Here is a 16,341-nt window from a genome sequence, read left to right on the forward strand (position 1 = left end):
GTTCTGGAGGCTGGGAAGTCCAAGATCAAGGCACTGGTAGGTTTGGTGTCCGGTGAAGGCCCATCTTTCTGCTTCCAAGATGATGCCTTGTAGGAGAATAAAAAGACAAGCAAAAGAGTGAGGGTAAATATTTGCAAATCATGTATCTCGCAAAGAGCGTGTACCCAGAATACATAAAGAACTCTCAAAACTCAACAGTAAGAAAACAAACCCAATTTAACAAGATAAATAGAACTGACACTTCACAAGAGGATGGCAAATTAACACATGACGTTCAACATCATTAGCCATTAAGAAATGCATATAGTTTTTAGTTTTTTTTTTTTTTTTTTTTTTTTGGCTGCTGGCGGTTTGGGGATTTGAACCCTTGACCTTGGTGTTAGCACCATGCTCACCAAGTGAGCTAACGGGCCAGCCCATTTTTGAGATTTTAAAAATGTCCCCATCTTCAACAGCATCATTATTGGTTATGTTTGACTTTCCTCGCATGATTCTTGAGAGATGACAGGTGACAGAAGGAGTTCCCACAGTGGTGGCAGGCAAAGAGGTTCTCCCAGTGTGGGTCTGCTCATGTCTCCTGAGGGACACAGGGTGACTGAAGACTTTCCCACAGGCCCCATATCTGTGCACTTCTCTCCCAGGGGATGTCACTGGTGCCACATGAGGTTGGGGCTCCTCCTAATGGCTTTTCCACACTGAATGCATCCACCCAGCCTCTCCCTGGTGTGAGCTGGCTTCTGCCAATGAAGGAAAAACAATATCTAGAGGCTTTTTTCCATTCACTGTGTCCAAAGGGCTTCTACCAAGCACAGTCCCTGCTAGGATAGGACTTCTGTCGTGAATACAAATTTTACAATTTGGGGTGCTTGCGAATGGTTTCTGGGACATCGGTATTTTTTTTTCAGATTGAAGAATTATTACTGAACAAAAAAGGTGCACCTGCCTGATGCACAGCGAAACCAAACACCGAACACTGAGATTTGTAGTGAAAAATTACAGGCTTTATGGCAGGGCCAAGCAAGGAGAATGGAACCAGGGCTCATAAACAGCTTGTGGACGTCTCTGACTGGTTGGCTCTTGTGTTAACCTTAGAATCTTTTAAAATCTTGATCAATTTCGGTACTTGGACTCACCTTGTTTGGATAACAGATGGTCTATGTGACTGTGGTTGGGTCGCCCCAACCTCAAAATCTGCAAAAAACAATTTATATCTGTGCATCAGTACTGCTATCTTTAAAGCAGAAACAAGGGCCGGCCCGTGGCTCACTTGGGAGAGCGTGGTGCTGACAACACCAAGTCAAGGGTTAAGATCCCCTTACCGGTCATCTCATTTAAAAATAAATAAAGCAGAAACAGAAGCAAGCATCTGGTGATTCTAAACATTTTTTACTCTTTAAATTATTACTTTATACTTAACTGGCTAAATTTTTCTGTAAGATAAACAGAACACTCTTTAAGTAACTTTTCACAATCTTTTCCCAGTTGCAAGTTCTCACTCTTGCTACCTAATATCTACGTGCTAACTGCCATAATGACTATAGACTAATTGCTAAACTGAGTGAAATGCATGTTTCTGATCCTCTAAAAGTTAAAATCAAATTAAATTCATGGCTGTCTGTTTGAGAAGGTGAATGTTTTGCCAGAAAGTTCTGTCACCCTCATGCCTATCCCAAGTGGTTTTGGTTCTTTTTCTTTTTCTTTTGTATTATTTTTCTCTTTTTTTATTTTTTATTCCAAGTAGTCTTTGGATCTTAATTCTCTTTCAGTCACTCAAACTCACTCCAAACTTACATGTGGGAATGTTTCAGAAAAAAGCTCTGAGTTAGGCTTACTAAAGGCATGTGGGCCAAATCCGACCTAATGCCTACTTTTATAAAGCTTTATTGGCACAGAGCCAGCTCGTTGGCTTATGTATTGTCTGTGGCTAATTTCATGATCCAACAGGACAGGTGGGCAGTTGAGACAGAGACCACATGGACCTCAAAGCCAAAAATACTCACCGACTGGCCTTTTACAAAACTTTTACTAATGTTTACATTAGTTTTCCCCAGATTCATACTTTATAGAGACTTTCTCCTAAGATCTGATTTTGCCTTGAATAAAAGCCACTTTTCCCCGCTGGTCCTGCCCACTGTGGCCCTACCCCCAGTAAGTATCAGCCACAACCTTTATTTATTTGGATTCCTAGTCCTTTGCCTTTTCCCTAAGTTTTGGTCCTAGTTGACTTCTCCCAGTAAGAAGGACCAGGATCTATCCCTTGTGAATCTTCCCATTTTCTGCCATTGAACATCTTTTTTCCAAAAATAACCTGCTCTGGCTGGCCAGTTAGCTCAGTTGGTTAGAGGGTGGTGCTAACACCAAGGTCACGGTTCAGATCCCAGTACTGGCCAGCTGCCAAAATAAATAAATAACTTGCTCAGAAGTTGACTTTTTTGTTTTGAGTTCTCCAATCTGAAATAAAATGGAACAACAAAAAAAAAAAGTAAAGTCTTAGAAAGAGTGCCATGATCAACAAAAGAAACACAGTGCTGGCCGGTTAGCTCAGTTGGTTAGAGTGTGGTGCAGACGTACCAGCCAAATGCAAAAAAATAAAAACACAAACAACTCAATGAAAAAATGGGCAAAGGATTTGAATAGGCATTTCCCCAGAGAAGATATACAAATGGCCAATAAACAGATAAAAGATGCTCGAAATCATTACTCATTAGGACAAGGCAAATCAAAATCACAATGAGATGCCATTTCATGCACACTAGGATGGCTATTATCAAAAAGACAGACAATAACAAGCATTGGTGAAGATGGAGAAGTCAGAACTTTATACACCACTAGTGGGATACATTAGTACATACACTTTGGAAAATAGTTTGGCAATTCCACAAAAAGTTAAACATAGAGTTACCACATGCTATGTATTGAACTGTGTCCCTCAAAGTTCCAGGTACTAAAACCCCCACTGTGACAGGGTTAAGAGGGTGGGAGATCCTATTATGGTCATTGAAAGGTGGAGCCTTGAAGAGGTGATTAGATTGTGAGGACCATGCCCCAGTAAATGGATTAATCCATTGATGGTTTAATGGTCATAGGCATGATTCTGAGGGCTTTAAAAGAGCCAGTGAGGAGGTTAGTGCTCTCTCTAGCTGCACCATCTGCCATGTGAGACCCTGCATTGCTGTGTAGAGTTACCACCAACACGACCCTCACCAAATATGTATCCTGGACTTTGGACTTCCCAGCCTCCAAAACTATAAGCAACAAATATTCTTTCTTTAAAAATTACACAGTTTTGGGGGGCCGGCCCATGGCTCACTCGGGAGAGTGCGGTGCTGATAACACCAAAGCTCCGGGTTCGGATCCCATATATGGATGGCCGGTTCGCTCACTGGCTGAGCGTGGTGCTGACAACACCAAGTCAAGGGTTGAGATCCCCTTACCGGTCATCTTTTAAAAAAAAAAAAAAAACAAAATTACACAGTTTCAGGGCCGGCCTGTGGCTCGCTTGGGAGAGTGCGGTGCTGACAACACCAAGTCAAGGGTTAAGATCCCCTTACCGGTCATCTTAAAAAAAAAAAATTACCCAGTTTCAGGTATTCTGTTATAAGCAACAGAAACTGCCTAATACACAATATGACCCACCGTTTCCACTCCTAGGTACATACTCAAGAGAAATGAAAACATACATTTAAAACCTTGTACATAAATGTGTATAGCAGCATGATTAACAATAGGTAAAAGTTGGAAACACGAGTGTCCATTAACAGATGAATGGATAAACACAACGTGGCCCATCCATATAATGGAATATTACTCAGCCCTGAAAAGGAACAAGGCTCTGACACACGCAACTACTTGGATGAACCTTGAACACGTCACACACAGTGACAGACACCAGACGCAACAGGCCACACAGTGTGTGATTGTGATTCCATTTATATGAAATGTCCAGAACAGGCCAATCCACAGAGACAGAAAGTAGATTGGTGGTTGCCGGGGGCTGGGGAAGAGGAAAAGAAGGAATGTCTGCTAATGGGAAGAGGGTTTCTTTTTGGGGTGGTAGAATGTTCTGGAATTAGATAGTGGTGATGGTTGCACAACCTTGTGAATGTGCTAAAAAGCACTAAATTGCACACTTTAAACGAGTGAATTTTATAATATGTGAAGTTTGTTTTTGTTTTTGTTTTGGCAGCTGGCTGGTATGGGGATCTGAACCCTTGACCTTGGTGTTATAACACCGTGCTCTACCCAGCTGAGCTAACCGGTCAGCTATGATATGTGAATTCTATCTCACTACAAAAAAGGAAGGAAGGAAGGAAGGAGAGAAAGAAAAGAGTTGGACAAAAGTGAATAAAAACAGGCAAACCTCACAGAGATGTTTTAAAATAAGGGCCCTACACAGGAGGAAAAAATGTGGAAGAGAAGAACACACCACCGAGCAGAGGGCAGCACCAGAGTCTGGCCTGTGAGGGGTTTGCTGATCTTAGCACTGAAGGGGAGAAATGATACATGCTTTACAAAGAAATAATTTTATGAAAATTGAAGCTGACAGTGAAAAAGAAATCAAGGTGATCAAAGTGGAAAGGTGCTGAACAAAGACTACACGTAGAAAGGTTAACTTTAAAGGGGGGGGGCTGGCCCATGGCTCACTCGGGAGAGTGTGGTGCTGATGACACCAAGGCCACGGGTTCGGATCCCATATAGAGATGGCCGGTTAGCTCACTTGGGAGAGCGTGGTGCTGACAACACCAAGTCAAGGGTAAGATCCCCTTACCGGTCATCTTTTAAAAAACAAACAACCAAAAAAGCTTTAAAGAGGAAAAACAAAAACAAAATCCAAAGTTTAAAGAGAAAAATGCAGCTGAAAAGTTTCTTTGCTGAGGTTACCAAACACACCCCATGTCCAACTGCAACCAGGAATGTCATTCACTGTGTCATCCATCCCCACCTTGAGTTGCTCAGGTGCTGTGCAGAATTCTTCCCTCCAGTGTCCTTGACTCTTCTTAGCCCATTGGGAGACTTCAGGAGGTCTATGGGCTTCCAGGCTGACCTTACAGAAAGATAGGTGAGTTGAGGGGGCATGGAAGGAAATCCCAAATCTCTTCCCCAAATTGGGGCCAATCCTGCAGTCTTCAGGGACACTCATGATTGGCAAATCTGACTAGGAGCAGCAAACGAGGACACCAAACTTCTGTGAACACAGTCTGTTGTTCTCACATGGGCCATGGCCACCAGAAGTGCCTCACTCCGTGCCCCAAGCAGATCAGGAAACAAGAAGTAGTCACTGTGATACATAAATGTCCACAGCCTCAAGAATCCACTCTGCTTTCACTGAGGATAGGACTCTGCTGTCACCAATGCAGTCTAATCCCCAGTGTGATTCTAGAAGAATGGGAGCCAAACACACACTGCCTTTCTGTAGTGAGTCTTAACAAGGACGATCCTGTCCCAGTGGACACCTGACAATGTCTGGAGACATTTGTGGTTGTCTTGACTAGGGTAGGAAGAGGGGTACTGGTATGGAGTGGGTGGAAGCCAGGGATGCTGCTCGACATCCTATAATGCCCAGGACAGCCCCACCACAGAGAATGATCCAGCCCCACATGTCAATGGTGCCAAGCGGGGGAGACCCTGGTCCAGGAAATGTGGAGAAATAATTCCTTTCGAAGAGATGCCAGGTTCCTGCAGGTCGCTAGCATCACTTCTCCATACAGATTCCTTTGACAAGAGTCCAGCAATATCCACTCCTCAGGGGTAAAGTTCACAGCAACATCCTCCAGGCCCAAGTTCTAAAACATTCTTTGTGTTCTGGCTCTGTCAGGGATCCTCACCTGTTTCCAGGAGGACAAGGGAGGGGTACGTTACACTCAGTATTCTAAAGCCAACCTCCCATCTTTCCGAGAGCTCTGCCTCAGAGCCTTCCATAAATGAACATTTCCAGGCTCATGGCTTTAAAAGCTCCTCTAATGCATGCTGGAAAGAATTGGCATGGCTCTCTGCAATTACTGAGGCTCTTTCAACTCTATCAGACCTGTCCCCATGTCCCACCCAGGGCCGAGCATGCTGAGAGCATGGAGGAAATACTCAGGAAGAAATGAATTATTTCCCCTAAGAAGATCATGAGTCCTTGAGACAATGGTCACCTAACAAGCTTCCTGTTTCCTTCACAAGTCCCAGCAGAACATGAAGCATCAAGTCAGCCTAGAAGAGGGTCTGAGTGGGACCCTACGTTTTGGGGCAGTGGAAGCATTTCTGGGCAGCCCTTAAAGGCCCGGAGACTGGAGGGAAGCTGGAGACCAGCCCTGGCTGAGAAGGAGAGACATCCACCCATATGAAAAAAGGAAAGTCCTTTTGAAAGATGAGGAATTTTCCACTTACCTGTGACCAAGTCATCAGGAACCTGGCAACCATTCCCTACTCCTTCACATTTCCCTCATGGGGACACACAGGGTTCTGAGCAGGAAGAGCTGAAGGGAGGGTGCGGAGAGAAAGGAGCCAGCTGACCCCAGCACTCCCCAAGTCCTCAGAATTATGAGAAGCCACCACAGTCCTATCCCCAAACAGCTGTGGCCTTGCCACACCCAGGGCCTACAACAGCCCACAGGAGAGGCAGTGATATTCCCATTTTGCAGATGAAGAAACTGTAGCTCAGAGAGGTTCAGCTGTTTATTTGCCCAAAGTGGCAAATGAAATCACACAAAGGGCTAAATCTCCCTGTCTCACATTGGCCAACTGGGAATCCTGGGCCTCCATTCCAGCAGTTAGCCTCACCCCTCCTGGCCAGCCTCCAGTGTGACTACACAGTATCCCCACTCATGGGAGGGACCCCGTTGTAGTGAAGGGGACTGTAACACCTCATCTCTTGGGTGTCAACACCACTAAGACCAAGGACTTGTCCTATGTGGGGTACCAATCAGTGGCTGCCATCTTGTGAGATTGCCAGTAGAATCGCTTGCTGGGTTGAGCAGGACAAATGCCAGAATGTTTCTCTTCTTTCTTCTATGCCCTCTCTTGGTACCATGGTATCTGCAGTCCTGTCTCAACCATCAAAAGTAATCAGCAGCCATGGATCACAGTCTTTTCCCCATCACCAAAGAAAGACAGATAGCAAAAGAGCATGTGAAAAGACGCTCTAAATCATGGATGAGGGGCCGAGGGCCTCACCCATGCCCCCTGACATCTGCATCCAGTCCAGCAACAACCAAGCCACTACTGGAAGCCCCCTGGTCTCCCCTGCCAGAATGACAGGGATGCCACAGGCCTCAACCATGCCCTCTTTCCTCCCTATTTCCCCTCCCCCTCCCCCCAACTGTTCTACAACATTAGAATGTAAAAAATATATATTAATAAATAAATTAATCATATGTCATTAAGGAATTGCAAATTAAAACAACAATGAGATATCACTACACACTTACTAAAATGACTAAAATCCAAAAAACTTACAACACAGAATGCTGGTGCAGATGTGGGGCAACAGGAACGCTCATTCGTTGCTGGCAGGAATGCAAACGGTGCAGCCACTTTGGAAAACAGTTTGCTGATTTCTTACAAAACTAAACATACTCTTACCATGTGATCTGGCAATTGCACTCCTTGGTATTTAGCCAAATGAACTGAAAATGTTTGTCTTCACAAAAACCTGCACGTGAATGTTTACAGGAGCTTTGTTCATAACTGCCCCAAAACGGAAGCAACCAAGATATCCTTTAATAAGTGAATGGAAAAATAAACTGTGGTACATCCACAAAATAGAATATTACTCAGCAATAAAATGAAATGAGCTGGCAAGCCAAGAAAAGGCATGGAGGAAACTTAAATCCAGATTGCTAAGCTAAGGGAGTCGGTTTGAAAAGGCTACACACTGTGTGATTCCAGCTATATGACATTCTGGAAAAGGCAAAACTATGGAGACAATAAAAGGTCAGTGGTTAGCAGGGGTTGAAGTAGGGAGGGATGAATGGTGGAGCACAGGGAATTTTTAGGGCAACTACTCTATGATCCTGTAATGGTGGACTCAGTCATTGTACATTTGTCAGAAAACACAGAATCAACACCAAGAGCGACTTTAATTAGTGATGTATCACTTAGTTTACTAATTGTAACAAACTTACCCCATTAACACAAGGTGTTAATTAGTTATTTACTTATTTTTGGCAGCTGGGCAGTTTGGGGATCTAAACCCCTGACCTTGGCACTACAAGGCTGTGCTCTAACCAGCTGAGGTAACTGGCCAGCCCTAAGGTATTAATAACAGGGGAAACTGTGGAGAGTGGTTATATGGAACTCTACATGTCTTCTGCTCAATGTTTCTATCAACTAAAATATAGTTGGCTCATTTTTTAAAAACTTTAACACAATTAAGATTATATCATACATACTATTTTGTAACATTTTATTTAATATTATCTTGAATATTTTCCCATGTCATTAGATAATCTACAATAAAACAGTAATGACTGGCTCATAGTGGGTTTTGAGTTTTGTTTTTTGGGAGCGGGAGGGTCTTTTGGCAGCTGGCCAGTAAGGGGATCCAAACACTTGACCTTGGTGCCATCAGCACCACACTCTACTGAGTGAGCTAACCAGCCAGCCCTACGTGTTACATTTTTAATGCAGCAAAAATGCCACATGTTAAATTTTGTTAAATATGAATGGCAGATACACTGGGGTTTGTTACATTAGTCTATGAACTTTTCTGTTTGAACTATTTCACACTCAACCAGAAATAAAATGCAGACAGAAAGAGTTTAAATGCACTTGAACAGAAGATTCAGGAATTAGACTGGCTTTGGAAAATAACCTTGTGATAAAATATTGTTATAGGTGCTGGCCAGTTAGCTCAGCTGGTTAGAGAATTGTTCTCCCACCCTGATACTAACCAGGCCCGACTCCGCTTAGCTTCCGAGATCAGACGAGATCGGGCGCGTTCAGGGTGGTATGGCCGTAGACAGAATGGTTCTGATAACACCAGGGTCCAGGGTTTGATCTCTGTACTAGCCAGCCGCCAAAAAATAAAAATAATAAATAATAATAATAAAAGCAAATATGGAGATGGTTTCACTGCCTTGTTGAAATGATTAAGGAATTAACTTGGATCTGGAGAATCGTTTCTAAATGAAAATTCACCAAAAATACAATAACAACAATATTGTATTATTTAATGAATGCCTATCCTGTGCAACATAGTACTCTAATGAGGGTTTCTCAATGTTGGCACTTATCAAACACTTGGAGCCGGATCCTGTGACGCGGGGTCCTGTACTCTGCAGGGTGTTCAGCAACATCCCTGTCCTCCACCCAATGGCAGCAGCATCTTCCCTACTTCTAGTTTTGACAACCAAAAATGTCACCAGACATTGTCAAGTGTCCCCTGGAAGGAAAATTGCCCCGCACCCTAGAATCTGTGCTCTAGACCCTTTATCCTGACTTTTCTCCAAAGTCCAAGGTCATAATCGCTGTAACTCTGATGCCTGCATTTCAGTCTAAGACTTTAGTCAGAAGATGATGGTAACAATGACGACCCGATAGCGATCATTACTTGCCAAATGCAGGTACTTCCTGACTGAATTGTGTCCCCCAAAGTTCATATATTAGAAACTTAATTCCTACTGTAACTGTTGAGGGTGAAAAATCCTATTATGATCATTGAAAGTGAGACCTTGAAGAGGTCGTAGGACGGTGCTGCTGTGAATGGATTAGTAATGGTGGTCAGGGGCGTGGTTCTGAGGGCTTATAAATGGAGAGTGGGTGAGACTCTCTCTCTGCTCCGCCATATTCGCCATGTCACACTCTCAGTTGCTGTAGTCACCAGGACGAGACCCTCACCAGATGTGTTCCCTGGACGATGGACTTCCCAGCCTCTGAAACTGTAAGCAATAAATTTTGTTTTCTTACAAGTCGCCCAGTTCCAAGTAGATTGTTATAGCGACAGAAACGGGACATACCCCCTTCTCTCATTTTACAAATGTGTAAACTGAGGCACTGACTTAGCTACAACGTGCGTAACATCACCGGAGAGATGATTAAGGTCTCCGTGCAGCGGATGCGAGTGAGCTGGTAACCTCAGCTCCCACCGTCAGGCTGGGAGGACAGACGCAGACAATGCCAGCTGCAAAGCCAGCAAGCAGCAGTATTTCCTCCACGCTGCAGCCATAAAGTGTCCAAACAACCCCGTCCTAGAACTCGCTGAAAACGCTGCCCGTGGAAATCACAGACTGGATGGAAACCTTATCGGCAGGACGCCTCCATCTCCACCCTAGGTGCAGGGCTCCGAGAAAGGGTTTCCGGACACAGCGACCCGCAGCTCTTACCCTGCGCCGCCTGTGGGGCCCGGATCCACCTCGCCGTCTACACCGATGTGGACCCTTTACACACGGCCCCGATTTGCTCTGGGACAGTGGAAACCATGATGCCTTTGAATTTCACCTAAACCCCACCCTTTCCCCCAAATCCCGCGATAGGATCGTCACGGGCCCCCAAAGCTAGGGGGTCAAAATGCCCCCCGGCAGCAACCACAACCCCGGAGGCCCAGCCCAGTTCCACCGGCCTCCGGATCCGCCATTTAAATGACCCCGACCCCGCCCTTTGAACTCTGCCCCCGTCCTTTGACCGCCGCTCCCGGTGCCGCCCGCCCCTGGCCGAGCCCCGGCCGCTGAGGAGACGTGGGGCCGCCACCGCCGTGGACAGACCAGGAACCGCCCTCAAGAGGGGCGGGCGGCGCGGGAAAGCGACAGCCCCGGCGGACCACGGAGCAGCGCCTCCGTTTCCGCTTCCGAGTCTGCAGGGAGCGGAAGAGAGGGAGAGGCCGGAGTTTGGGATTGGTGGCTCCTCAAGAGTGGGCGGGAGCGAGCCTCGTCCTCCAATCGCACAGCAAACAAACGCTAGGCCCCGCCCACTGGAACGCGATTGGGTCTGTGGCTAGGTCCGCCCTTCTAGGACAAGTCAGGGCAGGACGGGGCGTGGCTACAGCCAGAACGAGGTTCAGGTGTTAAGGTGGGGGCGTGGTCTCCCGCTCAATTCCTGAATGCCCAGGTTACCGTGATTCTCAATAAACGCTAAAATGAGCAACACATGCCTACTTCCTCCGACACTTCCCTCGCGCTAACACTCTTATAAAGACATTCCCATTGTTGGTATTTTTCTTCCTTGAATGTCTCATTTATTCCAGAATTGGAGCCGTATTCACTCATTCCTCTACACGTGGCTTTTCCTCTCTAATATTTGCGTTGTCATATTCCGTCCTGGCCACTAGGTACCGACCTAGCTCACGTTTCCGCATTTGCGAATATTTTGTTGTTCTTTGGGTAGATCCAGGAAAAAAGAAATTTTTTTTTTTTAAAACGGTAAGGGGATCTTAACCCTTCACTTGGTGTTGTCAGCACCACGTTCTCCGAAGTGAGCCACGGGCCAGCCCTATATAAGGATCCAAGCCTGTGGCCTTGGTGTTATCAGCACCACACTCTCCCGAGCCTCAGGCCGGCCCACCAGGAAAAATTCAGGAGGTAGAAGTCTGTGCTTTGCAATCCTGTCGCCCCCTCCCCAGAGAGAAACGCTGGCTGGTGATAACCTTGCAAAGACGTTCTGCGTGTACGTAGCAAAAACCTGTGCTTGTTGTCTGATAAATGCTCACTAAGCATCTTCTGTGTCCCAGTCTCTGTTCTCTGCACTGGGGGATCCAGCTGGGAAAAGAGCACAAAAATCCTTGTCCTTATCCTTCTTTGATTCCAATGTGGGGCTGAGAACACCACACTCGGATCCCCTTACCGGCCAGCCACCAAAATCAAGCAAAAAAGATTCCAGTGGGGAGGGACAAATTTAACCATAGTGATAAGTAGCATGCATAATAAATATAATATATCCCAATGTGGTGGTGACAGGGGAGTGGCTTTGAACACCTGTTCTTCCTGCTGCCTTCCCCAGGCCCTGCACAGCGCTTGATTCCCATCACACTCAGGGAAGCCCCAGCCTGCCCTAGTCCTCCCTGTCTCCTCTTCTGGGGGCCCAGTCCCAGCCCTTTCCATCTGGGCAGAATGTTACCTGGTGCTGGACGGTGGCCCAGGGTGACTGAGGTGGGGGGCTGGGGCAGACCTGGCTGTGACTTGTCATCTTAGGCACCTACAAAATCTCAGGTGTTCAGTGGGTGGCTCCCCAGCAAGTGCTGGGACAGCTGGCTGGAACTGCGTGAAATTAGCAGGTTCCATTTAGGGAGAATTGAAATTTCTTACAGATCTTCTAAGGACACGTTGGTCTCTTCAGAATCCATATCCTCATCATAAAATAGTGTGTACAAGTGAACTCAAAGCAAATCATCGACCTGAATGTTAGAGCTAAAATTAGCAAACATTTAGAAGAAAATGTAGGAGAAAAATCTTTATGACCTTGGGTTAGGCAAATGTTTCTTAGGTAGCAAACACACAGACACGCGCGCGCGCGCACACACTCTCACTCTCTCTCTCTCAATTGGGACATTAAGATTTTTAAAATTGGTTCTCTCAGAGCAAATGTGCAGGAAACAAGAAGCCAAGCAGCACGGAGAAAGTATTTCTGAAATCCACACTATAATCCACTTCAGCGGAGAAAATGTGCGACCACAAGGGGGCGCCCTTTAACGCTAGGAACGTCTCAGTTTGCTGATTTTCGGAAATACTCCCTGAAGTATTTAGAGGTAAAGGGTCACAGAAAGCAATTTGCTCAGAGTTAATGGGGTGGATGCATAATTTATATACGTATATTCGTATACACACAGAGAAAAATAAGGCAAAAGGGTCAAGAAAATGACTTCCCTTCCTCATCTCTCCAAAAAAAGGAGGGGGTGGGTATAACACTGGGGAAACTGGGGCAAGGGTATATTTGGGAGTTCTCGGTGCTATTCTTGCAACTTTTCCCAAGTTTGAAATTGTATCAAAATTAAAAGCTGCCCCAAAGTAGTTTCCCAGTGTGGACAACAGTATATAGAGAGCCAGCCAATGGTCAAAGATCATTTGTAAGGGACTTTGTTTGAGAGCATTTTCTTTCATCCTTTTTTCTAAATTTCTGTTTTTGCTGCTGTATTTTCCAAAAATATAATTGGTAAAATCGTTCCTTTAAGGGATTTTAGAAAGGTTTGTTTGTGGTTGAAAACAGGGAGTACCAAACGAAGCTGCTTACCTGAATCTCCTGGAAGCTTTTCCCTTTCGTCTTTAATCCTGAATTTTATTTGTGCCCTCTAAAGGTATTGGTATTCCCATCATGATACTGTTTTCTTACATTTATATTAACATGTCTCTTTTTTCATTGAAATGTTTGTTGAGTTAATTGTAGAGTCAAATGCAGTGGAAAGAAATAATAGAGAGAGATCCCTTGTACACTGTGTCTAGCTTCTCCCAGTGGTAACTTTTCAAAACCAAAATGCAATATCACCTCCAGGATACTGACACTGATATAATCTATCCTTATTTTACTTTGAGTCGTTTGTGTGTGTGTTTTAGGTTCTACACAATTTTTTCACCTGTGTAGGTTTATGTAGCCAGCCCCACAGTTAGGATACATAACATCTGCACCCACAAGGGTCTCCTGTGTTGTCCTTTACAGTCAACCCCTTCTCTCTCCTAACTCTCTCATCACCCTAACCCAGCAGAAAACTTTTTAAAAGGACACTTGATCTCCCTCTGGGAATCACCAGATTCTACTCCCCAAACAGCTAAACTAGCAGTTCCAGTTTGGGCCGGAAATCGGTATACTTTAAAAGATGCCTACGTGATTCCAGGGCTGAGCAGAATAGGTACAAAAAGATCCTGGATCATCTTAAGCCAGAAAGTAAGGAGACGCTCAAACAAGGATGGAGCACATCCCACAAGCGCAGATGCCAGCTTTAAGGGGCCAAGAGTGGGACAATTAGACCACTGAAATAATTAAGGGAGAACTAGCCAGTTAGCTCAGTTAGTTGGAGTGCAGTGTAATAACAAGGCCAACGGTTCAGATCCCTGCCCAGGCCAGCTGCCAAAAAATAGTAACAATAACAATTAAGGGGAGTAATGAGTTAAAAGCCATTAAGAATATGGGAATCTATGAGCCAGGTATGGGAGTGAGGGGGTGGGTTGGGAGGAGTTAGGACTTCAGCATATCTTTTGGGGGGACACTATTTCTACTCACAAGGCTAAGAAAGAAATTAAGTAACTATAGCAACTCAATCCTTCCATCAACCCTGATATCTCCATTATACAGAAGAAGAAACTGTAGCCCAGAGAGGTTAAGTGACCTACTCAGGATCACACAGTACTAAATGGCTAAAGGAGGATTTTAACCCTGGTCACCTTGCTATGGGTCGTATGCTCCTAACCCTTACACCCTAATACCAAGACCCAATTAGGTTCCCACCTTGAACTCTCTCAGCCTCCTCTGCCCCATCACCAGGGGTCAGCTCCTGCCCCTCCCCTACCCCCTCTCCCCCCATCATCAGGGGTCAGCTCCAGCCCCTCCCCCATCACCAGGAGTCAGCTCCCGCCCCTCCCCCATCATCAGGGGTCAGCTCCCGCCCCTCCCCCATCATCAGGGGTCAGCTCCCGCCCCTCCCCCATCATCAGGGGTCAGCTCCCGCCCCTCCCCCATCATCAGGGGTCAGCTCCCGCCCCTCCCCCACCCGGCCGGGCGCCCTCCCGTCTGTCTCCTGTCCCTGCTTCAGCTGGCGCCGGAGCCTCCTCGGGGCAGTCCCCTCAGGGACTGACTTCCACCCGCACGGTTCGGGCTCCATTCCCCCCACAGGCCCGGCGCCCGCTCCCACGTCAGGAGCCCCTTCTTGCCCCCCGTGACAGACACGAGTGCGCTCTGCGGCCATCGGAGCCGGTTCACACAAGACGCCGCCCCGCCGGCTCCTCGCGGCGCGGCTCGGGGCGGAAGGAGGGCCGGGCCGGGCGCGGGCGGCGCTGCGGGGCCGTGATATGAGGTAAGAGCCGGCGCCCCGCGCGAAGCCATAATAACCGCCCGCCGCCATCTTGGCGCGTCCCCCGAGCGCCGCCGGCCCGTGACGTCACGGACACGCCCCGGAGAATCAGGCCCCGCCCCTTCCCCGAAGTCCCTCCTCCTTCCCCAGTCAGATGCCCACTCTCCCTTCAAGCCCCGCCCACGCCACAAGCTCCGCCCCGACTCGGAGACGGCACCTTCCTTTCAATGACTCTGCATCCGGGGTCTCTGCCTCTCGCCCCGCCCTACGTCGTGGCCCCGCCCCTTCCTCAGCCCGTCTTCCCGTTGACCACTCGGATGTGGGGTCGCTGCACCCCAGGCCGGCCGTGAAGGCGGTCTTTGAGGCTCCCCCCTCGGGAGCTGGTCCTTCGGTCCTGTGGGCTCACCTGCCCGTCCCCTTCTGCCTGCGGCCCGTCTTGGTAGAGGGTGGCTTTACCTTTTGCCCCGGTTGGGTGGGTTTGGGAGCCCTGCTCACCACCTCCTGGCTGGGTGAGGTTTTGCTGACACAGCCAAGGCCTGCATGTCCCTGCGGCGTCCCCCTGGGGGCCAGCCTTTACGTGGGGACTTCTAAAGTCCCACGCAGCACCCCAAATTCAAAACCTTGGTACCTCTAAATGGATGTTTCACAGCCATGGGCAATTTGCCCCCAGAGGACACTAGGCAATGTCGGGCGACATCTGTAGTTGTCAGGACCGACGAGGAGGGTGCTCCTGGCATGGAGTAGGTGGAGGTCAGGGACGCTGCTCAGCACGTGCAGGACAGCCAAACCACAGAGCGTGATCCAGCCACGAGGTCCGCAGTGCCAAGGGGGAGAGACCCTGGTGTAAACGTAGCTCGTTTTGAGAGATTTAATGAGCCACCTACTATGGCCTGGGCCTTTGGAGGATGCGGTACTGAGTAAAACTCACATTATACCAGACCTCCAGGAACTTAGAATCAGACAGACAGATCCTAACCAAACTTTTCATTGCAATTATGGTGCTTTTAAAATTAATAACAGCTTCCTGGAGCGATAGTTGATATACCATACAATTCACTCACTGAAAGCATGAAATTCAGTGGGTTTTAGTGGTTTTATATACACAGGGTTGTATAACCATCACCACTATCAGATTCCAGAACATCTTCATCACCCTACAAAGAAATCCCACATCCATTAAAAGTCACTCTCCCATCCCCTCCCCCAGCCCCTGGCAACCACGAACCCACTTTCGGTCTCGTGGACTGGCGCGTTCATATAAATGGAATCCTACACTGTGTGGCCTTTTGTGTCTGGCGTCTTTCACTGAGCGTGATGTGTTCAAGGTTTGCCCACGTGGCAGTGTGTGTCAGAGCCTCGATCCTTTTCATGGGTGAGTCATATTCCAGTGTGTCAATGCAACATATTTTATTTAATCATTCATCAGC

General features: G+C 47.1%; 1 long non-coding RNA gene across 1 annotated transcript; it reads right to left on the reverse strand.

Moving 5' to 3' along the window:
- LOC134389638 (uncharacterized) lies at positions 1-10,482 on the reverse strand. Its single transcript, XR_010024706.1, has 3 exons — positions 10,308-10,482; positions 4,943-5,039; positions 1-86 (listed from the first exon to the last, which is right to left on the reverse strand). It is a non-coding gene; the product is annotated as an uncharacterized LOC134389638 (long non-coding RNA).
- Positions 10,483-16,341: the final 5,859 nt, after the last annotated feature.

Source organism: Cynocephalus volans, chromosome 10, assembly GCF_027409185.1.
Source record: "Cynocephalus volans isolate mCynVol1 chromosome 10, mCynVol1.pri, whole genome shotgun sequence".
Lineage (NCBI taxonomy): Eukaryota > Metazoa > Chordata > Mammalia > Dermoptera > Cynocephalidae > Cynocephalus > Cynocephalus volans.